General features: G+C 44.0%; 1 protein-coding gene across 1 annotated transcript in view; it reads right to left on the bottom strand.

The window, feature by feature from the left end:
• myod1 (myogenic differentiation 1) overlaps positions 1–3,893 on the bottom strand; it is an 11,627-nt gene extending 7,734 nt beyond the window's left edge. The window contains exon 1 of the mRNA XM_083919171.1: positions 3,707–3,893. The gene's annotated coding sequence lies outside the window, so the exon portion shown is untranslated. The remainder of the gene's footprint in view (positions 1–3,706) is intronic.
• Between the last annotated feature and the right edge of the window lie 12,368 nt (positions 3,894–16,261).

The raw sequence follows: 16,261 nt of genomic DNA, 5'->3' as shown, positions 1-16,261 counted from the left end.
AAACAACCGATCGATTCATGGAGAAAACAATGGAAATTGGAAGATAATCGTCAGTTGCAGCTTTAAACAGTTCTTCATTTAGCAACTTCATTCAGTACTTCAAAGGTCTTTTTTAACCACTAATGCTGCTGAAAATAACAGCAAACCTCTGCAGCAGCATGAGAAGAGTCCCTACACACAAAACAAAGCACCAATGGGCTCCTTCCTTTGGGACTGACTTTGGTAATCCACTTGAATGGACTTTACTATGAGAGGAGCTGGTACAGGGGCCAGTAGGTAAGTCTTTAAAACACTCTTTTAATGAACTCTGGGTTCACTAACTACGCTGTTGCTGCTTTGTTTTGTGTGTAGGGACTCTTCTCATGCTGCTGCAGAGGTTTGCTGTTATTTTCAGCAGTATTAGTGGTTAAAAATGACCTTTGAATGCCTTCACCGTGCTGCCCAGAGCTAATCACTGTTAGCCAAATGCCATCCATTTTATAAACCAAACAACTGATCGATTCATCGAGAAAACAATGGAAATTGGAAGATAATCGTCAGTTGCAGCTTTAGGGCGCACTCACACTGTTGTTCTGTACCGGGCCAAAACCGTTTTTTCAGCTAAAGCCTAGTACCTTTAAGCAGCCGCCCACGGCCCGTTTGAAAGAGGTGGGCTTTAGTGGAGCCGTTTGCACATGTACGAGCACGAGCGTGCGCACGTGTACGAGCACAAGCACGAGCACGAGCCCTACGGCGGTAGCGTTATGTGCGCCTGTTGGGACATGTAAATAGAAGGACGGACCATGCGCGGACATTTAACAACAACAACAATGGCGGTGAAAGGTTCATGTTGGTGTGATGCGGAGGTGGAGTGTTTACTGCAGATTTGGTCGATGAAAAGATTCAAAAACAGTCGACAAGACGCACAAAAACTCTGAGGTCTGTGGAAAGATTTGTAAACAAAGCCACACACACGCGATCAATGCGTGTGACGTGTTACGGCGTGATGGCGTATGGACAGCAAGAAGTATTGGCCGAGGCCCAGGTAGTGTGAGTACAAACGGGGCTGGGGCGCGGGGGGAGTAAACAGTTCTTCATTTAGCTCAGGTTTGACACTAAACTCTGAGTTTGTTTGGATATCTAAAGGTGCGTTGTGTTTATTTGCGTGTTGTCCGGTGAAAGGGAGGTTTTTCACAGCTCCAGAGGTATAAAGTGGCGGTGCGGGGACAGAGCAGCTCCTCGCAGCTTAATGGGAACGCAGTGTGTTAAATTTAGCAGCTTGTGAAATCCAAGACGAGTGCCCTTTTAAACTGGAGGCTCATATCAGTTTGGACTCTCACACTCCCGCCTCTCTTTGGGGGACATTCAAATAAACACGAACCTGTCCTCAGCAGAATCCAAAGCGTCAGTCTTGGCATCGGTTTGGTAAATTTCCGGCCATAAAAATAGAATATGTTCAAATATAATTCCTGTGTTTGGTTCCAGCGCTGTTAAAGGTAAAGACAGTGAAGACATGCACACAATACATTAATTATTATAAAAAATAACTGTTTTAAAGGCATCCAGCCCTTCATGACACGTTCTTTGACAGAAGAAGAAGAAGAAGAAGAAGAAGAAGAGAGATCATTAAAGACAAGAGAGGAGAAGAAGAAGAAGGAAAGAGATAAGGAGAGAGCAAAGAGAGAAGAAGAAGAGAGCAAAGAGAGAAGAAGAAGAAGAGAGCAAAGAGAGAAGAAGAAGAGAGCAGAGAGAGAAGAAGAAGAGAGCAGAGAGAGAAGAAGAAAGAAGAGCAGAGAGAGAAGAAGAAGAAGAGCAGAGAGAGAAGAAGAGAGAAGAAGAAGAGATAATTAAAGACAAGAGAGAAGAAGGAAAGGGAGAAGAAGGAGAAGAAGAAGGAAAGAGAGAAGGAGAGAGCGAAGAGAGAAGAAGAGAGCAAAGAGAGAAGAAGAAGAGAGCAAAGAGAGAAGAAGAAGAGAGCAAAGAGAGAAGAAGAAGAGAGCAAAGAGAGAAGAAGAGAGCAAAGAGAGAAGAAGAAGAGAGCAAAGAGAGAAGAAGAGAGCAAAGAGAAGAAGAAGAAGAGAGCAAAGAGAGAAGAAGAAGAGAGCAAAGAGAGAAGAAGAGAGCAAAGAGAGAAGAAGAAGAAGAAGAGATCATTAAAGACAAGAGAGGAGAAGAAGAAGAAGGAAAGAGATAAGGAGAGAGCAAAGAGAGAAGAAGAAGAAGAAGAAGAAGAAGGAGGAAGAAGAAGAGAGCAGAGAGAGAGAAGAAGAAGAAGAAGAAGAGAGCAGAGAGAGAGAAGAAGAAGAAGAAGAAGAGAGCAGAGAGAGAAGAAGAAGAGGAAGAAGAGAGCAAAGAGAAGAAGAAGAGGAAGAAGAGAGCAAAGAGAAGAAGAAGAGGAAGAAGAGAGCAAAGAGAGAAGAGGAAGAAGAGAGCAGAGAGAGAAGAAGAAGAAGAAGAAGAGGAAGAAGAGAGCGAAGAGAGAAGAAGAAGAAGAAGAATTCATCCCGCAACAGGCCCGACATACACACACATGCACAAACAGGACCTATAAACATGCAATTAATGGAGAGATGTTAGAGCGAGCAGTTGGGGGTTCGGTGCCTTGCTTAACAGCACCTCGGCAGTGCCCAGGAGATGTACTGGTACCTCTCAAGCCACCAGTCCATGCTCCTCTATCTATCTCCTCTCTCTATCTGTCCTTCTCTCTCTTTCTGTCCTTCTCTCTATCTATCTATCTTTGTTCTCTCTCTCTCTCTCCTCTCTCTCTCCTCTCTCTCGCTATCTATCCATCTATCCATCTATCTATCTCCTTCTCTCTCTCTGTCCTTCTCTATCTATCTATCTATCCATCTATCTATCTCCTTCTCTCTCTCTGTCCTCTATCTATCCATCTATCCATCTATCTATCTCCTTCTCTCTCTCTGTCCTTCTCTATCTATCTATCTCTGTTCTCTCTCTCTCTGTTCTCTCTCTCTGTCCTTCTCTATATATCTATCTATCCATCTATCTATCTCCTTCTCTCTCTACGTCCTTCTCTATCTATCTATTTATGTTCTCTCTCTTCTACTCTGTCCTTCTATCTCTCTCTCTCTCTCTCACTCTCTCTCTGTGTCTTTTCTCTCTCTCTCTCTCTATCCTTCTATCTACGTCCTTCTCTACCTCTCTCTTTCTATCTATCTATCCTCTCTCTCCCTCCCTCTCTCTCTCTCTCTCTGTCCTCTCTCTCTCTGTGTCTTTTCTCTCTCTCTCTCTCTATCCTTCTATCTACGTCCTTCTCTACCTCTCTCTTTCTATCTATCCTCTCTCTCTCTCTCTCTCTCTCTCTGTTTTTGGTCTTTTCATTTCTTTACTGTCAGAATAACGTAGAACGAACAGAAGTGGCTGGTCTCAGTGGAGAGGGAGTTGCGTTGTGTTCGCAGACTCAGTGCTCAGTACTAATCCCGCAGTGTGATCCTGAACATGACAGTCTGCTGTTGTAATCCCGCGTTACATTCGCGTAATAAACCCTCAGAGGCGTTCGTAAGGCGGCCGGCGCCAGGCTCGTCTCTCTGCAGCTGGAGCGCAGCCCGAGAGGCATCTGAGCGAGCGGCCGGATGACACACGCAGGAGGGACCCGTCCAAATCCAAGCAACGGAGTAAAACCAAAGTATTTGGGATATGTAGCAGCTGCCAAACCGCGTAACACAGCGTAAACGTGAGAGAACCACACAGTTTCAGACCTACTTACCTCGATCTCTTCTTAAGGGTGGAGCTACCCGTTTTATACCAGATTAAAATACATATATAATACTTATTTTCTACATATTATCTATATTTTTTCACGCACTTGGTGTTGAGTGATTCTCCTGATCGTTGGAAACTCGGCCGGTATTTTAACGCTACTTTGATTTTGCTGATTTGTAGAGAAAAGTTCTGCTTTTCAGTCTCGTTGACGCACGACCTCACCAACACTCCTCCCTCCTCCTCCCCGATTCCTCCAAACCCTCATCACGTACGTATGAGTGTGATGCCTGGAAACAACACACCTCTCCCCTCCTCCTTCCCCGTCTTACGCCACCGTCTTGCATCAGCCGCATACGCTTGTTTTGATATCAGACGCGTGGGAGGTTCGGTGTGCGACGGGTCAACAAAATGTATCTTTAGACTTTTTAAAAACGCTTCACCGGAGACACAAACGTTAAGAGAGGAGAGTTTAAAGTTGTAGTCCGTAAGATTTCCATCTAGTTAATTGTCTGTTAGGTTTCGATCTATCAAAGAGTTGATTGATCATGTGACCCACTAATGAAAGCACATGTATTATAAAAATAGAAAGGTCTACAAGTAGGAGTCAGCAGAGAGGTCTCACAGCGATCAAGGGGAATTTATTGTATCAAGGTTCAACACTCATCACAGAGTTCAGAGATCCAAAATCCTAAATTCCTAAATTCCAAGTGTCTCTTAACAGAACGTCCCGTCTTATAACGAGTCTGGACAGTTTGGATGTAAACAACTCCACTGTTCATTGGAATAATACAACCCGAGGTGGTAATGCTAATTAGAAACTCTTTTTTTTATGAGTCTGAATGAAAAACAACAACAAATTTTTTTTGAAGAAGCTCCTTTTTTTTTGTTTGCTGATACACACGAGGAAAAAAAAAAAAAAATCAGAAGTTTAAAGTGCCTTAATTCATTTAGATTCTAATGCCAATAGCAAAACTTAATCACGCCCCTCCCCTCCCTGTCAGTTACTTGACTCGCTTCCTCAAATCCCATTTCAGAACAGATCTTTTTGGATCGTTGGTTCTGCAGAACCAAAAACAGAGACTTCCCAGCTGGTGGTGTTTTCACACCGCCCGGCCTCAATCCGGATTTTTCTCTGCTTTTTTTGAGTTTGTCTGAAGCTCTTAATCCCGTTTCCGTCTGCTCGTCCGTTACAGCGAATGTCTCGTGTTTCACTCAAGAACCCTCGATATCCCACCAGGGGCTGATGCCAGAGCAGTTTATAGTGTCGGGTATCAGCCCAGGGTATTTTTATTAGGGGTGTGTGTGTGTGTGTGTGTGTGTGTGTGTGTGTGTGTGTGTGTGTGTGTGTGTGTGTGTGTGTGTGTGTGTGTGTGTGTGTGTGTGTGTGTGTGTGTGTGTGTGTGTGTGTGTGTGTGTGTGTGTGTGTGTGTGTGTGTGTGTGTGTGTGTGTGTGTGTGTGTGTGTGTGTGTGTGTGTGTGTGTGTGTGTGTGTGTGTGTGTGTGTGTGTGTGTGTGTGTGCGCGTGCGTGAATGGATTTGTATGCATGTTTTTTGTTATTATGAAATGTGTTTTTTATAATAAGACACATGAGAAATCATCAACTTGTAAATAAAACATTGTTGGTAAAATTAAGGATTTACTCGTCTAAGGGCGCACTCACACTGTCCTTCCAGACCGCGACCTGGACTTTAGGGTACTTGTCCCCCCTCCCTCTCCCCCCCGCGCCCCAGCCCCGTTTGTACTCACACTACCTGGGCCTTGGCCAATGCTTCTTGCTGTCCATACGCCATCACGCCGTAACACATCACACGCATTGACACACGCGTGTGTGGCTTTGTTTCCAAATCTTTCCACAGACCTCAGAGTTTTTGTGCGTCTTGTCGACTGTTTTTGAATCTTTTCATCGACCAAATCTGCAGTAAACACTCCACCTCCGCATCACACCAACGTGAACCTTTCACCGCCATTGTTGTTAAATGTCCGCGCATGGTCCCTCCTTCTAATTTCTATGTCCGAACAGGCGCACATAACGCTACTGCTGTAGGGCTCGTGCTCGTGTACGTGCTCGTGCTCGTACACGTGCGCACGCTCGTGCTCGTACATGTGCAAACGGCTCTGCTAAAGCCCACCTCTTTCAAGCGGGCCGTGGACGGCCTGCTGTCCGCAGTTATGCGTGGAACGGGTGCACTCACACTGCTTAAAGGTACTAGGCTTTAGCTGAAAAACCGGTTTTGGCCCCGGCCAGAAGGACAGTGTGAGTGCGCCCTTAATTAGCATTTATTAGTTATTGTAACAGCTGCAACTTATAATAACTAGTAATTCTCTTGATATACACTTCCTCATTTAGTCCATAAAACCTTCCGGAGTCTAAATGCTTTAATCAGCAGCTGCAAACGAAAGGAACGGAAGAAACCGAACCTAAAAAAAACAAAGAAATCAGCAAAATCATCAACTTTTTGATACGTGAACTAAAATAATCCTCCTCCTCCAGCTCAGTTGTTTGGTCAAAGTCTGCCTTTGTCAGTGGCTGCTGCTGTTTTTCTCCCTGATCAACACAAACGAAGGGTAAATCTTCAGCTGTCGTCAGCGTCGCCATCAAAGCTCCAACGAGGAAACCATGAAACCTCAGTGTGATCGGATGTTCTCAGAGCAGACATGTTGGGACACGCAGGACAGAACAGGGGGGCGGGGAGGACAGTCTGCTGGACCTGGATGTGGTTTCCAGATGGATCAGAGCTCAGAGGGACTCCCCGGACACACACGCACACGCACACACACACACACACACACACACACACACACACACACACACACTGTACCCCCTCCTCAGTTTTACGACCCCTGTTAACAGTCAAAGCAAACTGACCGTCGTCTGTCTTACGAGTTGTTTCGCTCCTCTTGACTCTCACTCTCACTCTCACTCGGTGTTATTGGAGGGGAGACACACTAGGAGCTCACTAAAGGCCTCATTATGTCTCTAACGGAGTCTCATCGTCATCATTGTCATATTCTGTCACCTCAGCTGTGCTTGTTTCTACTATTCTGCTGTATTAACCGCCATAACATACGAGTCATATTCACATTACTGTAGATATTATTATAGTTACTGTTACGCTTTGGTTGCTTGCATCTCTGTAAGTGTGTCTGTCTCTGTCTTTGTCTCTCTCCGTCCATCTGTCCATCTTTTCTCTCTCTCTCTCTCCTTCTCTTCCTCTCTCCGGTGCAGACAGATGTGCGTCCTCCACAGAGCTGGGTCTGTCTGACGTTCCTGTCTGTTATAGTGAAGGTTTGCGTTGCCACCGTACTCTACGGGGGAATTGTTGGGTCTCTGTAAATCATAAATGAGTCATAGAGTGTGGTCTTTACCTACTCTGTAAAGTGTCCTGAGATAACTTTTGTTATGATTTGGCACTATAAATAAAATTGAATTCAGTTGAATCGTCTTTTAGCCTCTGAAACTTTCTTTAAGAGAGCCAAAACTGGGGGACAGCGATTTTCGAAGTCCAACAAACGGCTGAGTTTGTGTAAAACTTCTGTCTCACGCTCTCTTTTTCATTCTCCACAATTTCAGTCTTTTTTTTTTGTGTTTGAAAACCATCTTGACAGTTATCTAGATCACAATCCAGCTCTTTTCCCGGTAATTAAATGTATAAATATTCTATATGAAATAACCACACGGTAAAGCCTATTTTCTATGCTCCTGTGTGAATTAATTACTTTACAAGTTAAATTTATTTTCTCATTTTATTAAGAACTTTAGTGACAAATTGAACATAACATGTAAGCATCAGAACGTAAAGCGCCGTCTGAATGGCGTCAATGTTGCCAGTTTAGCTGCTGGTTTTTCAACATTGCAGTAGAAACTATATGGAAAAATATATATTCAATTAAATTTTATTCACAGTGCAAATTCATAACCAAAGTTATCTCAGGACATTTTACATATGGAGCAGGTGAAGACCACACATTATGACTTATTTATGGTTTACAGGGACCCAACAATTCCCCCATGAGCAGCAATCTTGTGCACCAGTGGCAACGAAAACCTTCCCTATAACAGACAGGAACGTCAGACAGACCCCGCTCTGTGGAGGACGCACATCTGTCTGCACCGGAGAGAGGAAGAGAAGGAGGGAGAGAGAGAGAAAAGACGGACAATGGGAAAGAGAGACAAAGACAGAGACACAGACAGACATAAAGACGGATACAAGCAACCACAAAACTAACAGTAACTACTGTATAATAATATCTATAGTGATGTGAATATGACTTATACGTTATGGCAATTAATAAAGTAGAAAAGTAGAAACAAGCACAGCTAAGGTGACAGAGAGAGACAAAGACACACAGAGAGGAGAAGTCAATGCATTTCAGCACCATAACCAGTTTACAAGATGTTATCAAGCTTAGGCGCCTGAGAGCAACACTCTTATTTAACGTCTATTTCTGTTGGATTAACCGTAAGAACCGATTTGGTGATGACCAAAGATGTTTAGAATAAAACCGGCTAAACTGTCTGAGCTGTCTGTGCACAAGAGGATCTCATTGACTGTGAACTGTAGTAGGGCGGTGCAGTGGGGAAAAATCATGAGTAAAACAGTGTCGTCCAAGCTGAAAATTTGGGATTTTCTCTGTGGAATTTTGTAAAAAATAAAAAAAAGAAGCAAATAAATGAGTAAAAATTGCTGTAAATGTGCCATTACTGGTTCAAACACACACGTACAGGTAAAGAATGAACAGGAAATGACTCCAGTCCGCCCTGAAAGCACAAAGCGATTCTCTCTCAACACCAGTCAATGATGGAAAATCAACAAGAGTCCAAACTAAACCAAAACACGAGCAGCTGCTGAGCGTCGTAGTGATGTGAGAGAGGGGGTGGAGGTGGAGGTGGAGGTGGTGTACAGCTCCTCTGTGGACAGGCTGAGTGACGCTGCCACTGGCTCACTGTGAATTACTACTTCCTGTTTGCATGGCGAGGTGGTTGACCTCTGCACGCGCAGTGATTGCCGTGACTAACTGCTCTGATAGGATGCAAGCAGCCTGCTGGGAAACACACACACACACACACACACACACACACACACACACACACACACACACACACACACACACACACACACACACACACACACCCTTCGATTCTGAATTAGTTTTCCAGCCCAGAGAAGAGTCAGTGAACATGGATCGTTACTGAAGCACGACGCTGCAGTGTGGCTCCAAATAAGTGTTTATTCATGCATTTTTCTCCGGGTCCCCTGCAGTCTGCTCAGTGGTTAGACTGACCAGAGACTATCCTCATGTTTCTGTTGTTTGGTGCGGCTGCATTGTCGTGCACTCGTGTCACTGAAACAGCAGCGTGTTCCTGTTTAAAGCTGCACAAAGTTCGATGCTCAGCTTCCTGTTTCTTTAACCAATGACTGCTGATTTCTTCTGTTCTTATTCAACCGTTGCTCAGAAGGATCTTTGTGTCTTTTAATTCAATGCAATTGGGGGACATGGTGGTGTGGTCGTTAGCACTGTCGCCTCACAGCAAGAGGGTTCCTGGTTTGAATCCCGGCTGGGGCCCTTCTGTGTGGAGTTTGCATGTTCTCCCCGTGTTTGCGTGGGTTTTCTCCGGGTTCTCCACGTGTTAAAAATTGAGACTTGTTGCATTTGTTATCATCATCGTGTGATTTTTATAAACGTATAAACGACGTAAATCGAGGGAGCATAAGTGGTATCGGCCGTATCGTTCGATCCCTTGTCATTATATTTTGCCAGGGCAATCTACAAAACATGCACAGCAGTGAACAAACATGACAAAATAGCATTTATATAACATCAATTTAGAAAACATCCTTCAAGACGCAAGACACATCACACCACAGCACTCAAAGCAGAAGCTCTCTGTACACCTCTGTACGTCCTCCGCGTACAGTAAGTGAGCAGCCAGCTGCTGCAGTCGGCTGTGACCGCTCGTGTGTGACTCCTCACTCGCTGTTCCTGACACTTCTCACGGTTTTCCCCTCTCTTATGAAACAACCCTGCAGTTATGAGTCACCGCCGCTGAGACACAACCACAGGAATGTGTTTCTTCACTCGGTCACTCAAGATATTCCTCAAGCAACAGAAAATCCCTTTTACTTTCATTATACATAATGTATTTGTTCCCATTGCTGTTCCTTCACACGTCCAGCACCGCGTCAAACCAAAACACGGCTCTTCCTTCAACCTCCAGTAATCCACTCTTGCTACACTTCACTGTAACTTAGTTCAGTCAGAAACGCTGCTACACTTTAACACTGTCATCACTTATCGCTCCTTATCACTTATTTAGTTTGTACTTATTTTATTTCAACATGCTGCTAAACTGCACGCTGCGTATTGTTGTATATTGTATAAACCTGCGTTTAACCACAATGTCTGTTGCACTCTGTCACATTTAGTTATTGTTGGATTTATTTTACGTTAGCTTTATTTTGATTTGATTAACGTTTTTATGCTGTACTGAATAAACTGTATGTGCTGTATACAAATATGTAGTTTACCACAGCTGTGAGGTGCTGGAAACGCATGAAAACGCACCTTAAAATGCTTGAAAAGTGCTTGAATTTGACGAGTGACGGACAATTTTCACAATTTTCTGACATTTTAGAGACAAAAAAAACAAATTAATGTAGAAAATAATCTGCAGATTAATTGATAATGAAAACAATCGTCATCTTTAGTATATAATCTGTATATGCACATTCAAAATGAGCTCTACGTTGACCAGCTAAACATTAACGCGCTCCTTAAGGCATTTTTTAGATAATTAGATAATATCAAGGCATTAATAATACATAGAATAAAAACACAAACATCATTCTGCATGAAAAGTGCTTGAATTTGACGAGTGACGGACAATTTTCACAATTTTCTGACATTTTATAGACAAAAAAAATCAAATTAATCTAGAAAAGAATCTGCAGATTAATCGATAATGACAATAATCCTTAGTCATCGTTAGTATATAATGTGTATATGCACATTCAAAATGAGCTCTACGTTGACAAAGTAAACATTAACACCCTCCTCAAGGCATGTTATAGATAATTAGATAATATCAAGGCATTAATAATACATATAATAAAAACACAAACATCATCTTGCATGAATACTTTTACTTTTGATACTTTAATTTTGGCGATGTGTCCAAAATCATTTCATGTCTTCATAACGATATTTATCACGATACAGCCGGTCTTCTGATAATTCCGTAAATACATAATCTATATGAAATAACCACGTGGTAAAGCCGATTTTTGTATCCTCATGTGTGAATTTAACATTTGACAAATGAAAAGTATTGTCGAGTGAAGTTATTGAGGAAAAATAAACGCATTTTCCAGCGATGTTTTACATGCATGCACACAAATCTTCAATATTTCACATTAGATATTCTGTGAACTTTGAGTTAATGTCCGTTTTTATCGATTTGGACGACCTAATTGTGTATCCTGACATCATTTATCGACTCATAATTCCACTGAAAGACGGAAAATGATCATATGGAGCCTTTCTTTCACTACCTTTTGTTTCTAATGTCTCTGTACTTTTACTAAATCTTTGACTACGACTACGACTATTTACAGTGACTTTGGCTTAAAGAGACGATGTGAACACTTCTCCACGTCGTAATCATTTAGAAAGTGTGATTTACAGTTTCAGGAAACGGCCCCGTCGACCTTTCCTCCGCAGTGTTCAGGTCTTGAGAACAGATCAGACCCACCTCTGTCCTCGCTCCTCTCCAGGGTTCAAAGGTTAAATCCATTCAACCTGCTCTCTCTATCTGCTCCTGCTGTGACAAAGCCACAGGTCACTTCCTGTTCGAGGGGACAAATGTCCGGGGCTCTGTCCCAGGGCGTCACCTGACGGCCGGGGTCTGGCCTTGTCGTCAGCGGCCTCTGACTTGGGGATGTTTTTCCACTCCTCCTCCTCCCCCTCCTCCCCCTCCTCCCCCTCCTCCTCCTCCTCCTCCTCCACTACCTCCTCCTCCTCCTCCCCCTCCCCCTCCTCCTCTGCCTGGGTGTAAATCAGAGCGACGCCGCCGTTGAGTTCAAAGACGCAGCGACAAAAGGAGCGCCGATTGAAGTGGGGACGGCGCTGACACGTTTTTACGAGCTTCTGACCTGAAACAGGAAGGAACAGTGGACTCATCAGCGTGTCAGAGTAAAAATCTGTAGTTTATTTAGTATTTATTCAGTAAAGTTTGGTAAATAGTCGTCTGACTTTAAATTCCTAGACTCTAAATCCCATCCGATCCACTTAATCTCAGTCAGTGACGTTGAAATCAAAGCAAACATGAGCTGAAATACCACAGTTATGAATAAAATCATATGTAACTGAATAATCTAGAAATTCAGAAAATGTGTTTTTGCTTTATTATTGAGGGTTAAATTTGGTGGAAGGTAAATTTAAATCATTTTAAACAACATTTCTAACATGCACGCTGTGTATTTTCCTTTATTATCGGACGCACAGACGCAGCCGTTGTTCTCCATTTATTTCTCTTTCCTTTTGTAAATCCATCAGAATGAATACGCATCATGTTTTGCCACGGTTGCATTCAGCCGCTCAGACGTCACATCCAGATCCGTTAAATGGCGTTAAACAGTAGAGCTGTGGAGGTGCATCGATGAGTTGTCAACTTTTAAATGAATCACAAACTATTTTGTAAAATGATAAATCGGTTTTAGTCCAAAATTCTCTCACTCCAGCTTCTTGGGGGCGGCCAAGGCGTGGACTGGTGGCTGGAGAGGTGCCAGTTCATCTCCTGGGCACTGTCGAGGTGCTGTTGAGCAAAACACCGAACCCCCAACTGCTCTGGGCGTTGGTCACTGGCAGCCCCCTCTCTCTAACATCTCTCCATTAATTGCATGTATATAGGTCGTGTGTGTGTGTGCGTGTGCGTGTGCGTGTGCGTGTGCGTGTGCGTGTGCGTGTGCGTGTGTGTGCGTGTGCGTGTGTGCGTGTGTGCGTGTGTGTGCGTGCGTGTGTTTCTGCAGCTGCCTTGAGCTCGTCACACTGACAGTCACTTTCCCTTGAGTGATGTCACTGCGGGCCTTCACCCACAATGCATTTCTCTGTGGCTGAAGTTTTGTGGACGTGTTGGCAGAGACGAGGCCCCAGATCTTGATATTTTATCGGGGTGAATTGACGTGTTTATCCCAGAGGCCAGTACGAGCTTTTCCTTTTTAGTAATTAGCCTTTTTAACCTTTTTTAATCTAATTTTACTTCCTCATTACTGTTTATTTCTTTACGTGTTTTATACTCTTGTCTGCTGTCTGTCTGTTATACTCTTGTACGCGTTCAAAGCCGCGGTTGTAAGGACGTATCCTGAAGGAGATCATGAGTCAGCTGAGGACGGATCCAGTTTCGTTCATGCACCCGTCGTACTGTAGGCTACACACCGCCCTTTAACGCCACACCAGTGTATTTGTTTCAGCTCCTTACCTTAACCACAAATAATGATCATTCATTCATCTTCAACCTCTTGTCCCTGTCGGGGTCGCGGGGGGCTGGAGACGATCCCAGCTGACATCGGGCGTGAGGCGGGTTACAACCTGGGCAGGACGCCAGTCTATCACAGGACACATAGAGACGAACAGAGACAGACAACCATTCACACCTACGGGTGATTTAGAGTCATCAATGAACCGAACACCTGCACGTCTTTGGACTGTGGGAGGAAACCGGAGAACCCGGAGAAAACCCACGCAGACACGGGGACAACATGCAAACTCCACACAGAAGGGTCCCAGGTGGGATTTGAGCCAGGGGCCTTCCTGCTGTGAGGCGACAGTGCTAACCACTACACCCAACATTTCTGCGAGCAGCGTCCGGAGCAGTCACCCAGAAAACGTGTTCAACTATGAGTTTGTTTAATTTATTCATTTGAAACTTAAAACTTTGCGTTGGCCTTCTATTAAACGTAATTCTGAGCTGTGCATCCGTCCTTCACACCGCAGTAATCCTGTTTTAATCTGATTTTTTAAACAAATAGCTTATGGGTGCACGATAGATCTCATCTCGGTCTCTAGTTTCATAGATTTATCTCATCTCATCTTCAGCCTCTTATCCGGGGTCGGGTCGCGGGGCAGCAGCTTTAGCAGGGGACCCCAAACTTCCCTTTCCCGGGCCACATTAACCAGCTCTAACTGGGGGATCCTGAGGCGTTCCCAGGCCAGTGTGGAGATCTAATCTCTCCACCTGGTCCTGGGTCTTCCCCGAGGCCTCCTCCCAGCTGGACGTGCCTGGAACACCTCCCTAGGGAGGCGCCCAGGGTTCATCCAGACCAGATGATCCTGAACCACCTCAACTGGCTCCTTTGCACGATCGATTATAATATTAATTTGTTGATTATATTTTGTGTTATTAACCTGAATGAAGCAAAATAAGTAATCAAAGTTATAAAATAAATGTGCATGTATGTGAATATACATATATATATAATTGGGATATTTGCCTTTGAAATGTAGTGCCGTAGAAGTCTAGAGCAGCAGAAAATGGAAACTACTATAACATACTATATCATTACAAAACAAGAACAACTGCACTATATCATGTGAATATGTATATATGTTTACTTTTCCCTTTTGACATTTAATTTTATTGCTTATTTTTGCTATTTTTTATCTTATTTTGTACTTTGTAATATTCTGTCGCTGCTGTGACAAACAAATGTCCCCGTCTGCGGGACATTCAAGGTTTTCTGATTCTGATTCTGAACCCTCGTAAAAAGTAGAATCACCTCAAAAGTACGGTACTTTGGTAAAACCGCTGAGTTTATAGTTTAACATCGTGTGGTAAAACACGCTGGCTGAAATCACTAATGTATAAATGATGAGTAGTATTGAACACATCATCATTTGGTAAAGAAAATCTCTCCCCACAGAGTTTTTGTTTCGACCTCCGTTAGTTTTCTTGTGTTGTTTGGAAGCGTTTCGGTGCCGTGGCTTTGTTGCTCGACAAAATGAACGCACACACACACACACACACGCTGCTCTGAAACGGTGGGAGGGTCGGGCTCTTTGGAGTTGCAGGGCTGCAGCTGTTGCAGCGGGATTACCAGTGCGAGATGAGCCCTCACACCCCCCCCCACCCGTAACACAACGACACCTCCCCAAACCCTCTGTGCCGGCACACACGGAAATGAAGCCATCAGTGGTGTCTGGAAGCACTGACAGTGGGTTTCTGTATGATTCCCAGGACGTAAACAGGTGCACTTCAGTTGCATTTTAATGTAAACTTACGCTGTGGTTTGCACCTTTCCTTTGGGAACATTTTCCTCGCTGGAGATCACATACGTTTTTGCCTTTTTTCCGAGTCGTGGCGCCAAATCAGGCCATGGACGCGAAGTGGTGCGACGATGAACGCCACTTTCTTTACATTTCCCCCCCTCCCCCCCTTCTTTAGGCGCCCTTGCTCGGACCACACCGAACTTAAAAGGCATTAAACAGTAGAGCTGTGAAGGTGTATCGATGAGCTGTCAACTGTTAAATGAATCACAAACTATTTTGGAAAATGATTAAACGCTTTTTTAAGAACAAAAACTCAAAGTTCTCCCACTCCAGCTTCTTGAAGGTGAATATTTCCTGGTTTCTCTCCTCCTCTGTGGCGGTTAACTGGGCTGATCCACATTTTTCACCATTTTCTGACATTTTATCAACCAAAAAACAAATTGACAATGAAGATAATTGTTGGTTACAGCGGAAAAAACAAAGCAGACTTTATCTTTAAGTTGATTTCATCACGTTGTAAATAAATTAGGAAGCAAAACGTGAAGCAAAAGTATTAGTGTGTAGATTATTATCACCAAACTTTGAACTCTGCCTTTACTTTGATCTCGACTACACTCCTGAGAAGTTGCGTGACTGCGTCCTACACGGTTGCATCTCGAAATTCAGGCAGGAGCGAGCGATGCGCTGTAGCACGTCGGACGAGCCTCGACCGGGGTTCTTTGCTGCCGCGGACGTCAGTCTGGCTCTCGGCAGTTGCGTGTCCGGTGACATCTCTGAGCGTTTTGTCATACCGGCAGCTATGACAACATCCATCCAACTGCTTCAACAACATCCAGCCCAATCAGACGATCACTATGTGCCCTTCCCAGTCCCTGCAGGCTCACAACAGCACGCCAAATCTCAGACCCACATCCCCATGTCGGCTTTGTTTTCCTGCCATACACAGTGGTGGAGGAAGTACTTAAATAATATAAGTAGGAAATACAAGGACAAAAGTATTAGCATCCAAAAATTCAGGGTAATGTCTTTTGTGGGATTGTAATTCTTGATACGTTCATGTGTTCATCACTGTAATGTCGTCATAATGGCGTAAAGGTGGATGGAATAGGTTTTTGGACACACGCTGACACCGGTCTGTTTGGTAAAACCATGGGGTGTAAAGTGACCGTTGTTACCGTGTCCGAAGGCGATAATTGAAGTCGAGATGGGGATCAACACCGTCGTGTCCCACAGGCGAAGTGCTAGCCACGAAGCTGCTCTGGGGTCAGGTGGATAGAAGTCCTATTATAGTGTTTT

Source organism: Echiichthys vipera, assembly GCF_963691815.1.
Source record: "Echiichthys vipera genome assembly, chromosome: 1".
NCBI lineage: Eukaryota > Metazoa > Chordata > Actinopteri > Perciformes > Trachinidae > Echiichthys > Echiichthys vipera.
Note: the sequence above shows the minus strand (reverse complement) of the source record. Positions and strands in the feature narration are given on the sequence as shown.